Genomic DNA, 17,111 nt, shown 5'->3' on the forward strand with positions numbered 1-17,111 from the left:
GCTCAAGCACAGGACAAATCAAGGGTCCAGTGAAGGGAGAGCCCATGACAGAGTACAAAACTGTCTTTCCCTTTTCTATTCCTGGAATAATATGTTGCTGACCATCCTGGACTTGATCTGAGTAAGGTTCTAAAGTGTTATGGTTTTGACCCATGCTAAAGGCAATGTTCCTATACTGTGTTTATATACTTGTATGAGACTTTTTTGTATGCCCACAGAGGCCTCCACCTAAGTGTTTACACTGCCCAGCCTACAGCTTTGATCCTGGGAGCAGGCCAGGCACACCTCTGTTTGCGGGTGAGGGCCATGGATCTGAACATATCTCAGAGTTCATCTGCAGTGAGGAAGGCCGTGCGGCACAAAGGTTAGGAGCCTGCACTCTTTGGCAGCAGATCTGGGCTGTGATCCCAGCTCCGAAACTCATTAACTAGGCCGTTTTCTTTCTCTCCAGCATGGATCCCCCACCCCCCACCTTTTACAGGAATACTACTAATGGTACCTACTTGTTGTGCGGATTAAATGCCACACTTCTATAAAGTCTGTTGCCCAGTGAGCAACACCGAGTAAGCATTCTATAAACTTTAGCCATGGTTATGGTCAGTGTTCAATGAAAAAATGAGCTTACCTTCTGGGCTAGGTGTCCAGGAACAGTCTGGGAGTGAAGCTGGAAGGCACCCATGCATCCAGTGTAAGAGGACAGAGTCCGGAGGCTCACTCCAGGACCTGACACCAGAGGGAAGCAAACGCACAGCCTGCTGTCTCTGCCCGCTCCAGTCGCGACCACAGTACTCGGGAGCATCAAATGGTCAGGTCTAGGAGCTTCACTCTGTGTCAGTGTGGATCCAGAGGGTCTTGGGAGCCCCAATCACTTTCTGCAGACATAGGCACACAGTGCTTGAGGACCCTGCGGTACCCAGTTAGCGGCGTCACCACTCGGAACCGGCCAAGCCATGTGATTAGAATCAATACTTTGGGAAAGTGTTGACTCACTCAGACCCCCGATCAATTTGTGAACCATGTTAAAACCAAACAAAAGAAGAGCATGTGACAATCATCAGCGTAAACAAAGACAATGAGGATTTTCCTTCAATTCTCCAGACTTGTCAGGTGGATTGCTTGTTGTGAACCTAAGTGACCTTGATAATCTCGTCTTGGCAATGGCAGGTCCAAGCTGGCCGGCAGCCTGGCCCACAGAAGGAGCAGGGATGACATGAGGAGAACGTCCTGGAGCCACCACCGGGGACAAAGGGCCCTCAAGCCATACTGAGCCTGGAGCCTCGGCATTTACAATTTGTGCTCCGTGCAGTTCTGGCTGCAGCAGTCAGATGTGTGATGTGAGTGCCATTCCCTGGTGCCCTTTGCTAAGTCTGTGTGTGGCACTTACACCCCCTGCATTCTGAAGATACCTGGCTTATGCGATATTAAGAAATATTAAACATATTAGGGGGCGCCTGGGTGGCTCAGTCAGTTAAGCGTCTGCCTTTGGCTCGGGTCATGATCCCAGGGTCCTTGGGATCGAGTACCGCGTCGGGTTCTCTGTTCAGCAGGGAGTCTGCTTCTCTCTCTCCCTCTGCCTGTTGCTTCCCCTGCTTGTGCTCTCTCTAATAAATAAAATCTTTAAAAAAAAAAAAAAAGAAATATTAAACATATTAAATAGGAGAAAAAACAAACTTGAAATATCACCAGAATTGGCTTCCTGAATCTTCTCTTGCTCCTCAATCATATCTCTGACCAGAGACCTCTTCTTATAGCCTCCATCTGCTTCAACTCATACTTGAAGACTCTGGGGCTGCAGAGAGATCTTGGGGAGAAATATGCCACACCTAGGTCTTCTCACTCCCGAGCTCAGCCGGCAGCTCATGCAAATCAGAGATCATCCCCAGCAGACAGGGTTAGAAATATTCCTGTCTCTTTTTGATTCTACATGCATTCATTCTTTGGAGTTCTAGTATGCGCTGGGCACCATGGGGTTTCCAATCCTGGTTCCCATTTTCATGAGGTGCACAGTGTGTGAGGGGGAACAAATGGATAAAAGGAACCAAAATATATGGAACAATGTGGGGAAAAAAGATGCTACCTGCTCAACCAGTTATAACTGTCTAATCAACCCTGGAAAACCGAGATTTCAGCCAGAATCATTCAGAATTAATAATCAAAACCCAAGGCAATAATATGTGTATTTAAGTAGTACAGCAAGTCTGGGAGGGTGGAGAGATTAGCTCCACTTAGGGTGGGTCAGGAAGACTTCCCAGACAGGGCGTTCTTGAATGGAATTTTGAAGGATGCCTACGCTTTTCCAGAGAGGAGAGTCCAAGAGATGGCAGGGACAAGATCACTGTGGGCAAAGCGTTTGTGTTGAGAACACTCTGCTGGAGTGTGAGGTCTGTGTGTGCCAGGGCTAGGCTCTGCCTGAGTTTGTGGCAGCCACGGGATGGGTAGGGAGCTGTGACAAGAAAGCAGACCAGGGGTCGGTAGGGCTCTATCAATAAAGTCTTGCACTTTCTTCTGGAAGCAAAGGGCAACAATGAAAGGCGTTTAAGCTGGAAGGTTAACTTAGAGCATGATCAGATTTGTGTTTTAGAGACATCCTTTGGTAGCAATGTAGAAAAGGGCAAGGTGGGAGGTCTGGCAACCAGTTCAGAGATGACTATATAATAAAAAATTCCAGGGCAGCATGTGGCCCAGCCTTATGAAACCTGAGGGTCTCATATTCTAAGAAACAACAATAAAAAGCAATTCCAGTCTTCCCTTGTGCTTCCAAAACTGCTAAAGGGAATAGCAACACAACTTGGCAGTTCTTTCTCTTCAGCAATCCACACTCCCTAAAGGTGAGCGCCTGGAGAGCAGGGATTCTATCTTGCTTATTCTTGCATCCGTAGTTTTTAGAATAGTATTTGGAGCTTCACAGATACTGTGTGAGTAGTTTTTGACTCCACTGTGGAGTTTCTCATACTCCAAAGCCAGCTCTTCCCACCCTCAGCCCCTGGGGCCTATCTCCTTCTTCCCATTTCCTCTCTTGGCACCTCACAAGCCTGGGCACTCACCTGGCAGTCTGCTCTGCATGGAGGCTGGTATAAAGCTCTGGGGATAAAGATGAGAGCCTTTTATGGAAAAGAGGCTGAGAACACTTAAATATGAATGACTTGTGCATCTGTCCCAGGAGGGATATTCCAGGTGAGAGGTGATAAGGACCTGAACCCAGGCGCTAGTAATGGGAGGAACGCAAGGATGGCTAGGACCCATGATGTTACAGAGAAGTGTCCACAGAACTGCCTCCCTGTAGACTAGAGAGCTGGAATGTCATCATGACTGAAAGGAGGACTACTTTGATTTGTTCCCTGAACATGCATGTGGGCTCCAAAGTTAGTAAGTTATCCACCCTGAACCTGAGCATACTACACGTCAGAGAGCATACTACACTAAATGCCTTTGGCATAAAAACATTTTTTAAATCATGTGCATAACCCCCATTAGCTCACCGTGATCTATGTCTTACAGATGGAGAAACTGAGGCACTGAGAAGATAGGTGCTTGCCTGATGTCAGGGTTAGTGGCAGAACTGGGACTCAGACACAAATCTGTACAGTGTTGGAGATCAAACCACTAGGCTACAGTGTATGTAAGAGTTTTCAAATACTGGGGCACCTGGGTGGTGCAACTGACTCTTGGTTTCAGCTCAGGTCATGATCTCCGGGTTGTGAGCCTGAGGCCTGCATCGGGCTCCATGCTCAGCATGGAGTCTGCTTGAGATTCTCTCTCCCTCTCCCTCTACCCTTTCCCCTGTTCTTGCTCTCTCTCTGCAATAAATAAAGCTTTAAAAAAAAGTTTTTAAATACTGATTTGTCTTGAGGGAAGAAAAATTAGCATCTGTCCTGGTGTCCTAATTGTTTTTAAACTTTACTTGCCACCTCTCTCTCTGTCTCTCAGCCTACTATTGTTTGGGTGGAAAAGAGAGGGAAAGAATGATGGTGTATAAGAGCATATTTATGAGAAAACCTCTCAGTATAATTATTTTTGGTAACTTACGACTTATTATCTAGTGATATCAGATAATGTAGTAATCAATCAAAAATATTTTGTACACTTATTCTATTTAGATATCTATACTGGACATTGAAAGACTCTTTGAGAAAAGCAAAAACCAATACAAATTTTGGGGCCAAATGGGACTCGTAGAGTCTAGTAATGTTGACTAACTTCTCAGGCTCGTAAGCTCATCTGGTTATCTCTTGGGCAGTGGCTCAAAAGGCTCATTTGTCTGCCCTCGGACTATGGGTGTCTGTTGGTAACTTTGACATGTTAAGGGGGTACCATTAGTTCCTTCCCCTAAACCCCATTCCTGGTCCTTATGTTGGCATTCAATATATGGCCATAGTTGATTTCCTATGAAGAAAAAAAGGTAACCTTTGAATAGGGGATTAAAACATTGATCTAGTAGCTCACCAGCAATATCTTTCCTTGTGACCTTCAGCTCAAAAGCCACAGCATACGGATCAGAAACAGCGATGAAGTAGCCCTGCTTGCTGAGTTCATCCACTGCCACTTTTTCAAGGCTCCATTGAAAGACCTGGGTTCTTGGTGCACAGAGATGGTGAGCACTTTCCTTTTTTCCTACTTTTTTTGAAGTACAGCTGACACACCATGTTACATTAGTTTCAGATGTACAGCATAGTGATTCCACAACTCTCTATGTCGTGCTGTGTAGCAACCATGTTACCGCACCTTGCTATTAAATACCATGTTCTCTATTCCCTGGGCTGCACCTTTTATCCCTGTCATTTACTTCCCCAGGTGAGCACTTTCTCACCTAAATCTGAAGAAGAAAATAAAACTTTCTGGGAAAAAAAATTCTTCTTGGCCATGATTCAAGGAAGAAGAAAACCATTAGCAAATACTGTATTTAAGTGCATCACCATATTCAAAGCAGAGAAGTAAGGTTTTTAGTGCATACTTCTTAAAAAGAGTGATCATTTTATATTGTTTAAAGTGGTAATTTGCAAGGTTCACTTTCACTGGATTTTACAATTAGAAAATAGAGTGGAATAAATCATGTCTTATCAGGATGAAGCAAGCAAACTTTATTAAAAGTCTCATATAATTTGGTTATTTTGGGTGAGAGATTTTAACCCTGTTCTTGGAAAAATAAATGGAGTTCATGCTCTATGCTGAATGACAGGGGCTCTAACATTTTGCCTTTAGCCATGACCACACCCTGATAAATATCAATCTGATTGTAAGAACGGAGTTATGTTTTCTTCTCCAAGCCCACACTCAAACCACCGTGGAAAGAACTGACCTAAGATTCAGCAAGCCTGAGACTGATTCTGCTTTGGGTGGTGATACAGGCAGCAGAGAGGAATCCAAACTGGTGATGGCTCACATGCTCTGCTTATGTCCTGCACCTCACCACCCCTGGTACAGAGCACTAGCATTTCAGAAGTCCCTGTGAGACTCTTCATCCTTCTGGAAGGCGAAAATGGCAGACGCTTTCTGTGCGGGATGGGTTGCAACAAAGGCCGAACACTAAAGTGTGAGCCAGAGCAACTACAATTAAAATAATAAATCCCTGATTTTGTAGGATTTGTTCAGGCCCTAAAAAGGGAATATATACGTAATGCTAAAATTATCAGCTTCAGGCCATTCTCCGAAGAATAGGAATTTGTCCTTTTTTTTTTTTTTTTTCCCGTGAAGATTTTATGGCTCCAATTTGGATATTGCGAAAAGGAGGAACCTCTGTTAGCTGTGAATTATCCGCCTGCCCTAACCCCTCATTTCCCGACGTGGCCCTTCCCAGCCAAGGAGGAGCCAAGAAAGGTCGGCCGTGCTGCAGCTGCTGCCCGAGCCCACGCAGAGGTGCTGGAGAGAGCCAGCCCTACCTCAAATGCACCTGGCTAGAGTCATCTGCCTGCACCAGCTTGGCACACCAAGCCTTCATTTTCTTCCAGTTAACCCATGGGTCCCTAAATGCCCTTATTAGTTAGGCTCCCCCCGCCCACTACCCTTACATTACACAAGAACCTTGGGGGTTTTCTCAGGGTTTTTGCTTCCAAACCTTGAGACGTGAGAGACTTGGAAAGTCAGCTCTGTCCACCAGCACTGGTGCTTCTGACCGTGATATTTTGGGGTCACTGCTGAGTTTATGACCTGCATGGCCTCACGGACATTTGTTCGCTGGGATGGTCATGTTCCTGGATGGTTCAGAGCATTCATGGTCCTCGGGTTCCCTGCAGTGGGCTCCTAAGGGACAACTCATTCAGCTTCCATTCCCTCAGCCACTGTCCCCAGTGCAGAGCATCCCGCCTGGGCAGTTGGCATCTACAACAATAAGGATTTAGATTACTTTACTATTATTACTTTTTAAAAACAAACGATTTCACATATGTAAAAGTAAGTGTTATATAAATATGACTTAAAGGGCAGTAAAATGAATAAGCAAGTAACTACCATCTAATTTAACAAACATTAATACACCTTTAAAGAACTTTTTGTCCCTTCCCATCATGACTATGCTGAATATTCCATTATAATTCTACCATTTCAGTATGTATCCCCAAATAATTTTTTATTTGGCATGTTTTTATACTTAGTTTAAGTGATATTTTGTGACTTTTTCCCCCAACTCGACTCATGATTATGAGATGTATACACCTTGATGTGGGTACCTATAGTTAATTATTTTTTAGTGGGTAGTAAAATGTGTAAATGCTCAGATTTACATGGTACATTTTCTAAAGTTGGCTGTTTTAATTTAGATTTTACTCTCTATATGTTATTTTTGTCAAGCATTTTAGTTCTATCTGCTTTTTAACCCTATGAGTCAGATAGTATGGTTATTGATTTTATAGTTATTGTTTGTCTAGATTAACCCAAGTTTGCCATTTTCCTTGCTCCCCATTTCCTATTGTATTTCAGGCCTTCCTTCCTTCTTTCTGAGTCATTGCACTTCTAAAAAAATGCAACTTTCAGAAATTCCTTTAGTAATGTCTGTTCACAACAAACTGTATTTTTTGATTTTGTGAAATGTCTTTATTTTACTCTAATAATGGAAATAGAGGTTTTGATTTATAGTTATCTTTTTTGCAATGTGTTGATGATACTATTTCATCATTTTCTGGTTTATGTTGCTGTTATTGGGAAATCAGTTGTCACTTAAGTTGTTGTTCCTTTATAGGTGATATGTCTGTTCTTTCCATTTTTCTTTTGTGTTAAGCAGTTTCATGATGCTATTCTGTGTATAGGTTTTCTTTTATTTAGCTTGCTTGAGACATGTGGTACTTATTAAATCAGAGGTACTAATATCCTTCATAAACTCTGGGACATTTGCAGATATTGTAGATTTTGAAATTATGATACTTCCCCATTTTCTCATTCAAGAAACCCAATTAAAAATATGGCAGGTCTTTTTACTCTCTTCTTTATGCCTAGTGAGTCTATCTTTCATCCTTTCCATTTCGTTCCTTATTTGTCCACATCTATCTTTTAGCTCACTAATTCTCTCTTCATCTATGTCTAATCTACTGTTTAACCTCCACTGATTTTTCAAATCTATCTGGTCACTTTTGAATGTCTCTTCTATATCGTTCAGTGTTTGATTCCATTTTTACTTCTTTAAAGGTTTTACACTGGGACACCTGGGTGGCTCAGTCGGTTAAGCTTCTGCCTTCAGCTCAGGTCATGATCCCAGGGTCCTGGGATCGAGTCCTACATCGGACTCCTTGCTCATCGGGGAGCCTGCTTCTTTGTCTGCTGCTCCCCCTGCTTGTGCCCGCACTCTCTCTCTCTCTCTCTGACAAATAAATAAAATCTTTAAAAAATAAAAAAAATTAAGATTTATACTTCGTTATTTTGCATTATGTATCTCATAATGCTGATATTTGAAACTATGGGAGATAAAATCTATTGGTTGGTGTTTCTGCTTGTTCTCAGCCGTGGCATTTTGTTTCCTCGTGTGTCTGGCAATTTTGGGGGGCTTATACTAGGCTGATTGTAATCAGGGAGAATCCTGACAGGAGTGAGATGATGTTTTTTTGTTTTTCTCCAGGGCAAATTTATATTTACTTCTTCCCTAACTGAAGGTTCTCATCATTTCGGGCCACTTTATTTATATAGCTTTCCCCTACTCTGTAAATGTGGGTAGATTAAATTCCATTCCCAAATCCTATAGTACAAGAGAGTTGTTTTTTTTCAGCCCAGAGCTGAGATGGAGATAGACAGGTTAGCCCCCTGTCTCCCGTTAAAGGCAGATGTCATCTTCTTTTTTTTTTTTTTTTTTTAAGATTTTATTTATTTATTTGAGACAGAGAGAATGAGAGAGAGAGAGCACATGAGAGGGAGGAGGGTCAGAGGGAGAAGCAGGCTCCCTGCCAAGCAGGGAGCCCAATGTGGGACTCGATCCCGGGACTCCAGGATCAGGACCTGAGCCGAAAGCAGTCGCTTAACCAACTGAGCCACCCAGGCGCCCGGCAGATGTCATCTTCTACCCACCGTCTCACAAGTGGCCCCATTTATGTAAGGTCTCAGCACAGCTGCCCAGGTTGCACAGACCCAACTCTGGTCTCTTGCTCCTTCTCGCTAGGGTACTGCAATCAGCATTTGACCCTGAGATAGCCTAAGGCTCTGCATTTGTTCATCATCCTGCTATCAGCAACTAGTTGGTTTTTTTGTTGCTGTGGGGCAAGATTGGTGGGTGGGGGTAGGGAGAGAAAGGGCTGGGGATACACTTGAACATTTCCCTTAGTCTCTGACAATCTCAGTAATGCATTTAAAAGTGTGTTTGTTGTATCACTCAGCATCAGGGAAATACAAATCAAAACCACAATGAGATACCACCTCACACCAGTCAGAATGGCTAAAAATTAACAAATCAGGAAACGACAGATGTTGGCAGGGATGCAGAGAAAGGGGAACCCTCCTACATATTGGTGGGAATGCGAGTAGGTGCAGCCACTCTGGAAAACAGTATGGAGGTTCCTCAAAAAGTTGAAAATAGAGCCACTGTATGACCCAGCAATTGCACTACTGGGTATTTACCCCAAAGATACAGATGTAGTGAAAAGAAGGGGCACCTGCACCCCAATGTTTATAGCAGCAACGTCCACAATAGCCAAACTATGGAAAGAGCCTAGATGTCCATCAACAGATGAATGGATGAAGAAGATGTGGTGTATATGTACCACGGAATATTATGCAGCCATCAAAAAATGAAATCTTGCCATTTGCAACAACATGGATGGAACTAGAGGGTATTATGCTAAACGAAATAAGTCAATCAGAGAAAGACATGTATCATATGATCTCACTGATATGTGGAATTTAAGACACAAGGCAGAGGATCATCGGGGAAGAGAGGAAAAAATGAAACAAGATGAAACCAGAGAGGGAGACAAACCATAAGAGACTCTTAATCTTGGGAAACAAACTGAGGGTTGCTGAAGGGGAGGGGGGTGGTGGATGGGGGAACTAAGTGATGGATATTGGGGATAGTATGTGTTGTAGTGAGCACTGGGTGTTATATAAGACTGATGAATCACAGACCTGTACCCCTACAACCAATAATACATTATATGTTAATTGAATTTAGATTTTTTAAAAAGTGTGTTTGTTGTGATTTGTCTGGCCTCTAGAAGTTTTACTGCAGGAGGGCTCTTCAGAAATCTCATCTAGGGCGCCTGGGTGGCTCAGTCGTTAAGCATCTGCCTTCGGCTCAGGTCATGATCCCAGGGTCCTGGGATCGAGTCCCACATCGGGCTCCCTGCTCAGCGGGAAGCCTGCTTCTCCCTCTCCCACTCCCCCTGCTTGTGTTCCTGTTCTTGCTGTCTCTCTCTGTCATATAAATAAAATCTTAAAAAAAAAAAAAGAAATCTTATCTGCCACAGAGCAGGAAATGAAAGTCTAGGTCGGGTTTTCAACCTCAACCAGACACTTGGCAAAAGAATCCCTGACCCAAAAAACATTAGGTTTTTATTGAGCAGAAGGCCTCAGCTTAGACTTCTTTTCCCACTATGAACTCCTCTCTAGGGTCTTTGAGGGTCATTTTTTAAAATGGCCTCTGTTCAGTGCTGCTTTCCCCCCAACTCCGACCCCCTGGGTGGAGTTCCCCAACCTGAATGGTTCTGAGCACAAAGTCTGAAAAAGGCTGCTTTGGTTTGAGTCTCAGCTTTTCCCTTGCAGTGGTGGGACCCTAGTCAAGTTACTTCAACTTTGTAAGTCTCAGTTTGCGCATCTGTAAAAAGGACATAATAATAAAATCTTCCATACCGCCAGCTCATGCTGGGAGAAATCAGACAAAATACAGTCCTTCCATCAGTGCTACAGGAATTCAAGTGACACAGGATCAGATTCCTGATAAGCTTTGTCCTTAATACATTTTAATGAAACAAACAACTGAGTGGATTTACATTTCAAAGCATCCATCCCACTTTATGGAAAGAAACAGTGAGAGACAAATAGAAATCAGACATATCAGTCTGAGTCTGGATCAGCCCCAGGACCACTGGGGATCCCAGACAGTATTTCAGACCGTTTCTGGAACCTCAGGAAAAAATATTACAATTTGACAGGACTAAGGGTCTACTGGAATCTTGCACAGCAGGTGGGGTAACTTTGGAAGCCAGACTCCCCTTTTTTCATAGATGGGGAAACTAAGGCCCAAATAGTTTGATCAGCTTGTTCAAGGCTACTCTGTCAGTTACTGGCAGAACTGGGCCTGAACTCAGGACTTGGTCCTGCCCTCTGCTGCCTCCCTTAGGTCTCCACAAGGGCAGATTCTCCATCTTCTTTGTTCATCAGGAACTATATACTTAACCCATTTGGTGAGGAAAAGAATGTGATATATTAGTATAAACTTTATTCTAATCTTATATGCCTTTAGGTATGTTCTTATGTCATTGTAATCAGATTCCAAAATGAATTTGTGTTTTCTTTTCCCTGGAGTATTTCATATTTTCATGGAGATACTAACCGTGCTTGTTGGATTCTTTAGGATTGTACTAATTGCAATTATTATAAAACCATGTAAGAAAAAGGGCGATGTATTTGCATGACTGAAGAACTGAAGAAACTTCAGCTTCAGGCAAAGATGGTTCCAGGTGTTCAAAGGCTGTCCTTAGGAAGCTGTCTCTGTATACAGCAGAGATGAGATTCCCTCAGTGTTGGCTCCACCTGCAGGCCAATGCTCTCTATGTCATGGCCTTTGGCCGATTTACATGGTCACAGGTCCAAGTCCAGAAGCAAAACAAGTGTCCTCTTTCCCAGATCAGTGAATTCCTGAGTGCAATCTCATTGCCTGGCTTGGCTTGTCTCGGGCACGGAACACTGATCGATCAGGTCGGTCAGGTGCCACTCCTGGGTACTGAGATGTCACCCCTATCAAGACCACATGGCTTGGTGAAAGGGCATGATTACCAAAGGAAAATCAGGGTGTTGCCACCAGAAGAAACAGAAACAAATATGGGACAGGCAAAGGTGACTGTGACCCCGGCCATCCTAGTAACTCTGTGGATGACCATGGCGTTCTTCATCATTACCCTGGCACTTAGGTTGCTTCCAAAGAGGAACCAGATGCTCTGGGTTCAAATCCCACATCTGCTTCTCTATAGCTGTGACCCTCGGGCAAGTGTCGTCATCTAACTTTGCCTCGGTTTCCTCAGATGTGAGGTGGAGACAGCAACGGTACTTGCTCATAGGCCTGTTACGAGGATTAGAGGTGCTAATAATACATGTAAAGCATTTATATCAGCCCCTGGCATATATTAAGTATCCATACATGTTAGCGACTATTACTCATTACTATAAAGAGCATTGCTAAAAAAGCAAACTTTTAATTTAGATAATTAAGTTCACTCTCAGTGTACTTCCTTAGACTACATTCCTGTAGGTGGAATTTTCTGGTCAAAGCTCCGCTGTGCTTCTAGCTCCTGTTATTTGCTGCCAGGGCGCTCTGGGCAGCGCAGAGCCAACAGCGTGCCCTTGTGCCGCTACGATCCTAGCGATCTCAAGCCCTCTAGTCCTGCACTTTCCTTTCAGGGCAAACAGACTAACGGGAGCACACATGGGATGGGGATGATCGGAGAGCAGCCTGGGACTGGCTGCGCTGCCCCACCGAGGCTCCTCCGTCTTCCCACTACCCACCTGCTCGCGCATGCGCCGTCTCTCTCCTCCATCCCCATCTTGCTGCCTTTTCCGGGGCTTCAGGTGCCCTTCTTGAGACTGTGCCTAGTGCCCTCTCCCATGCTCTCCAGCTGCCAGAACTACTCCGAATACCCTGACACTTTTCTTACATCGAGCAACGTTAAGTTTCTTTCCTCCACCCAAACTAGGTGTGGGACCTACCTCTGCACAACCAAAGAGAACTTCCCGAATCCAAATCAGGCCCCACGCTCCTAAGAAAAACGTTGTCTTGCCTTAGATGTGACTGCGGTCATTTCCTGTTTTTTCTTTCATCGGCAATTCCCACTGCCCTGCTGATGCTGAGTGTGTCTTTAAGTCTTTCAGCAATGAGGTTTCAAAACTCAGCAATGTCTGAGGGAACTCAGTGCTATGGGAGCTAATGAGCTATATAATAAGGTCCTGGCCCTTGAAGTGCTAACAGTTTTGGTTGGAAGGCAGAACTAACATCCTTGGCATACGGGAGGCCAAGTTTTCCCAGGGAAGTCGGGTTTCGGGAACCTGGGAAGACAGCGAGGAGTCTTCCCCTTGAACTTCTGGTCCTCTAACCCCCTTGTGGGAAGAGGCAGCATCCCCTGGTTGGTTAGAGATCCACCCTCTGACATTTAGAGTTGGTCTTCAGCGACCTGCAGTGTGGCATCTGCTTCCTGCCTTGAGGAATCCTGGGGTCCAGCAACCCCACGCAGACTGCAGGATGAGGCTCTAAAGGCTGGCGCTGCTCCCTGTCTACGTGGCATGCTTGCGGCAGCGGCAGCCCGCTGGGCATGAGGGAGGAGGAGCCAAGTTCATGATGCCCGAATGCATCCCAGAGGCATCAGTGAAAACAAAGATGACGGCCTCCAGGGCATTTCTCCTGGCGCTGCTGGTCGTCCCCAGACGACAACCCCAATCAAGAGCCAGGGGCCAGTTTCAGCAAGCACAGGAGCAGAAGAGAAACCAGGGAGTGAGCGATGAGGTCCAGTCAGGTATCCATGCATTCCTTCTACCTGGTGTGCACAGGGATGCACACTCACCACTGGGAAGCTGGTCTTGCTGAGAGCCAGACTGCAGCCTGTGATCCAACCTGGGGCCCTGGGCAGGGTGCAGACCTCATTTCTCCTGGGGTAGGGGCTCCTCACACTGACACAGTCTTGTCTAAGACTGCTTTCATGGAGCCAACAGTCTAGTGACGGAGACAAACATTAATCAGATGCCTCCAGTGTTTGAAATGTGTATGAAAATGTCCTCCTGTGTTTCTCAAGTAAACACAATACCACAGAGATTTTTTTTGAGAGAGCGAGCAAGCACATGCATGCACATGAGGGGGGAGGGCAGAGGGAAAGGGAGAGGGAGAGAATCTTAAGCAGGCTCCACGCTCAGCATGGAGCCCAGTGTGGGGCACGATCCCACCACCCTGAGATCATGACCGGAGCTGAAATCAAGAGTCAAGACGCTTCACCGACTGAACCATCTAGGTGCCGCACACTGAGAATTTTTTTTAAGGCAGAAGTACAGGGCATAGGACAGGACATCCAGCTCCATCCAAGGGGTTGTGGAGGGCTTCCTTAAGTGACATGGGAGGTGGCTTGGGCGATGAGATGGGCAGAGCACTGCTGCCAGAGGGAGCAGCCCCTGCACCAAGACTGGGAGTGAGAAGTCCAGTATGGCTGGGATGTAGACAGAGTAGCCAGAAAGCCTGTATAGGAGAGAGGGTCACATGCTGTACCTTACACACCAGCTCAAGGACTCTGGACATTTCCTAAGAGCCCTGAGAAGCCCCTGAAGGATGAACAGGCCTCAAGAATGGCATAAGCTGTGTGTGTGTGTGTGCGTGTGCGCACGCGCACACACTTAAAATTTTGAGTGCTCTAAGCATTCTGTAGAAAATGGGTTGTAAGGGACAGACATGCATAAGGGAAAATTAGCTAGGTGGTTGTTGCAATAATCCAGGCGAGAAAAGGTGGTATCCTGGATGAGCATGGTAGAACTGTGGATGGAAATAATGGGCAAATGAAACGCAGGTAGAAGGTGGAGTCAGCAAGACATGAAGCTTGATTGGGGGTAGTCCAGGTGAGGCCCAGGTTTGGGGCCCGACATCGGAGGAATGTTCCTGCCACTTATTGAGATAAGGGGTGGTGAGGGGGGTTTGGGTAGGGGGACGAACTCGGTGACGACACGTTGAATCGGAGGTGCCAAGAAGACAGTCAAGTAGAATTCTCCAAGGATCAGCAACTTTGAGAGATTCCAGAGGCAGAGTCTGATGGGGAAATAGTGCCAAAAAAGAAAGCCGGGCACAGCGAAAATAACAAAAAAGATACCAGACCTTGAACCTTGACTGGCAGCGCTGAGGCAGGGCGGAGCGAGCCAGCCCCTTCTTGCTCACCTGGAGCCTGCTCTGGGCTAGGTGGGAAACTCAGGCAGCAAGTATAGCTGAATAATGCAAGGCTGGGGGTACCAGCCACACCCTGAGAAAGTCTGTGTGCAACTCCTGACCCCACAAAGTTTAACTACTAACGGCCTACTGTTGACTGGAAGCCTTAGTGATAACATACAAAGTCCACTAACACATATTTTCTATATGCATTTACTATATTCTTACAATAATATATTTTTCTTAAAATTTTCAGCGTTTCTAGGCTACAGGATTCACCTGGAAGTTTTTGCAAATTGTTGGAACTCCCCCCAAATTTTTCCAATGTACTTATGGAAAAAAAAATCCACGTGTAAGTGGACTGCAGTTCAAGCCCATGTCGTTCACAGGTCAAGTGTACTTGGCTGAGGAATCTGCAAATGAGCAACTGTGAATGAACTGTACAGAGACAGCAAGAATCCCAGCGGAGAAAGCCAATCTTCTGGGCAGCGGCTGGCTGGCACCCGGGCAAGGCAGCTGGTGTGAGATCACCGCGCATCGGGCCACGTACAGCTTCTCAGCGCCGGCACATCTGGTCCGTGGCCAACATCCGAGAGGTGCCAGCAATGCTAAGAAACCTCTGCGGAAAAGAGCCTCAAACCCACTGATCTTGAAAAGAGGAGAAAAAAGAAAGGCTTCACGTTGAAGACAGAACTACAAACGTAAAGGCAACCGGTTTGCCTACCGACATCACAGTGGAGGCCTTTATACAGCTTCTAACTTGGCATGATTATGAATTCCCCGGACAGAATTTATGGTCAAGTTTTACAAAGATAAACCAAGGGAATCTTAAAGCAGATGGGCTTTGCAGTTATTTGAAGAGGGACTCTGGAATGTGCAATAATGCTTTTGGATGAAGATCAAATTAGAAGCTAGAAATCGCATAGTGAGGGAGCTCAGTTTCAACGGGAGGGGAAGAGGGGGCATCAGCAAGGAAGAGGTGCGAGGACCACAGGTAGGGGCTGGCTCTGTAATAAAAGCAGTTGGACTGTTGGAATGCTTGTGGAATGCCCCAAGGGGGAGTGCTCATCACCAAAATGTTTCATCCCATGGATTTTGAGCTGGTGCTGATCAAGGTCAGAGAAAACCTTGGAGACTGTTCAAAGCTTGGGCCAGTCACGAAGCTCCTTCTCTTGGAGAGACACCCAGATGTCTTGAGGAAACTATCTGTGTACTCAAACCTTCGATGGAAGGTGTTTGGTGGCCATCGATTCCCTGTCAAAACATGGGATGGGACTACAGATAGCCAGGCTGAGAAGACCCCAAGAGTGAGGGAGGAACGGCTGAGAGAAGGGAAGTCTTTCTTCAGTGTCCCGAGGCCAATGGAGGTGTTCTGTGTTCAACTTCCATCTTTGCTCCAAAAGGCGAGGCTTTCTAAAGTAAGGCATTTCCAGAGCACTCGAGCACATCTAGGATGAATGCTCTAGAAGCCACAACTAACATGGCATGTAAAGAATCTAGACGTGGAAAGATATTCAAAAAATGAGAAGATGGGGAGATTTTGAAGATGCTTCTGAAAAAAATGCTAAAGAACATGGTCCCAAAAGAATCTGAAGAAGGCAGTTCCAAAAGTGATGAGAACAGTCTCGAAATACCTCAAAAAAGACTCCGAAGAAAATGGCTTTGAAAAAAGTCTGAAGGTGACCCTGAAAATCTGAAAAGGAAGACGTCTTGAAAAGAGAATCGGAGGATTGCTCTGAAAAGGACTTTGAAGAGGGCTCCAAAAAAATAACTAGAGGAAAACGGTGTTGAGAAAAAAGAGGAAGGAACGGTCCTGAAAGCTGAGCATCTGGGGATGGCGGCTCTGAGGGAGTGTCTGGTGGGGAAGGCCGTGGGGATTCAGATGAGGAGGAAGGAGATGCACACAGGGAAGTGTGTGATGATGCAGCAGGTAGAAAACAGGAGAAAGAAGAGGCAGATGGAAAAGGGTTTGGAGATGCTGAGGAAGAGGGAGGCGGCGGCGGAGCAGGGGACAGGCTGCTCAAGGATGAGGGTGCCAGCTCGAAGGAGTGTGATGAGCAGAGTCCGGGGACAAGCTGTGCGGCCAGTCCGACAAGGGGACTATGGGTGGCACTGGGGACGTTAAGGAAGGACGGCCCCTGTGCACAGGCAGTGGCTCCATCCTCGGAAGTGATGGGGAGGAGGAGGAGGAGATTTAATCTCTTAAACCTGATTTCAGGGAGACCCCCTCCTGCTACAGGCACCTTCACTCAGGGTAATTATTAGTAGTGTCACGTGAACGCATCAGAGTGGCGCTGGGAGACTTTCACGGTAACCCCCATGCAGTGACTTTACAAATGGGTTAACTTCAAAGCCATCATGCATGCACGTACAAAAAAAAAAAAAAAAAAAGAGAGAGAGATGGAAGAAAAAAGTCCAAACACAGCACTACAACAGTGGCTATCAAATATTCAACCTTCCTACGAAAAAACAGGAATTCCCAAGTTGAGTTATGAAATAAAACAAAAGGAAAAAACTATGCCACGCCAGGAGGACTGTTTGAGAACAAGATACCCACAAAGGTTGAACATAGGGAGATGGAAAGACATCAGAAGAG

At 45.5% G+C, this 17,111-nt stretch overlaps 1 long non-coding RNA gene across 5 annotated transcripts in view; it reads left to right on the forward strand.

The window, feature by feature from the left end:
- The window catches only part of LOC123837512 (uncharacterized), a 50,076-nt gene extending 32,979 nt beyond the window's left edge, over nt 1-17,097 (forward strand). For 3 of the 5 annotated variants that reach the window (XR_010413538.1, XR_010413537.1, XR_006789239.3), the window contains 2 exons: nt 4,472-4,591; nt 14,772-17,097. This is a non-coding gene — a long non-coding RNA (uncharacterized LOC123837512). Of the gene's footprint in view, nt 1-3,498; nt 3,616-4,471; nt 4,592-14,771 lie in introns of all 5 variants that reach the window. The other 2 variants (XR_010413535.1, XR_010413536.1) reach the window with 1 other exon arrangement.
- The last annotated feature ends 14 nt before the right edge of the window (nt 17,098-17,111 follow it).

This window comes from Mirounga angustirostris, unplaced genomic scaffold, assembly GCF_029215605.1.
Source record: "Mirounga angustirostris isolate CCGP_5_RB_7025 unplaced genomic scaffold, mMirAng1.0.hap1 SCAF_8, whole genome shotgun sequence".
In the NCBI taxonomy this organism is placed as follows: domain Eukaryota; kingdom Metazoa; phylum Chordata; class Mammalia; order Carnivora; family Phocidae; genus Mirounga; species Mirounga angustirostris.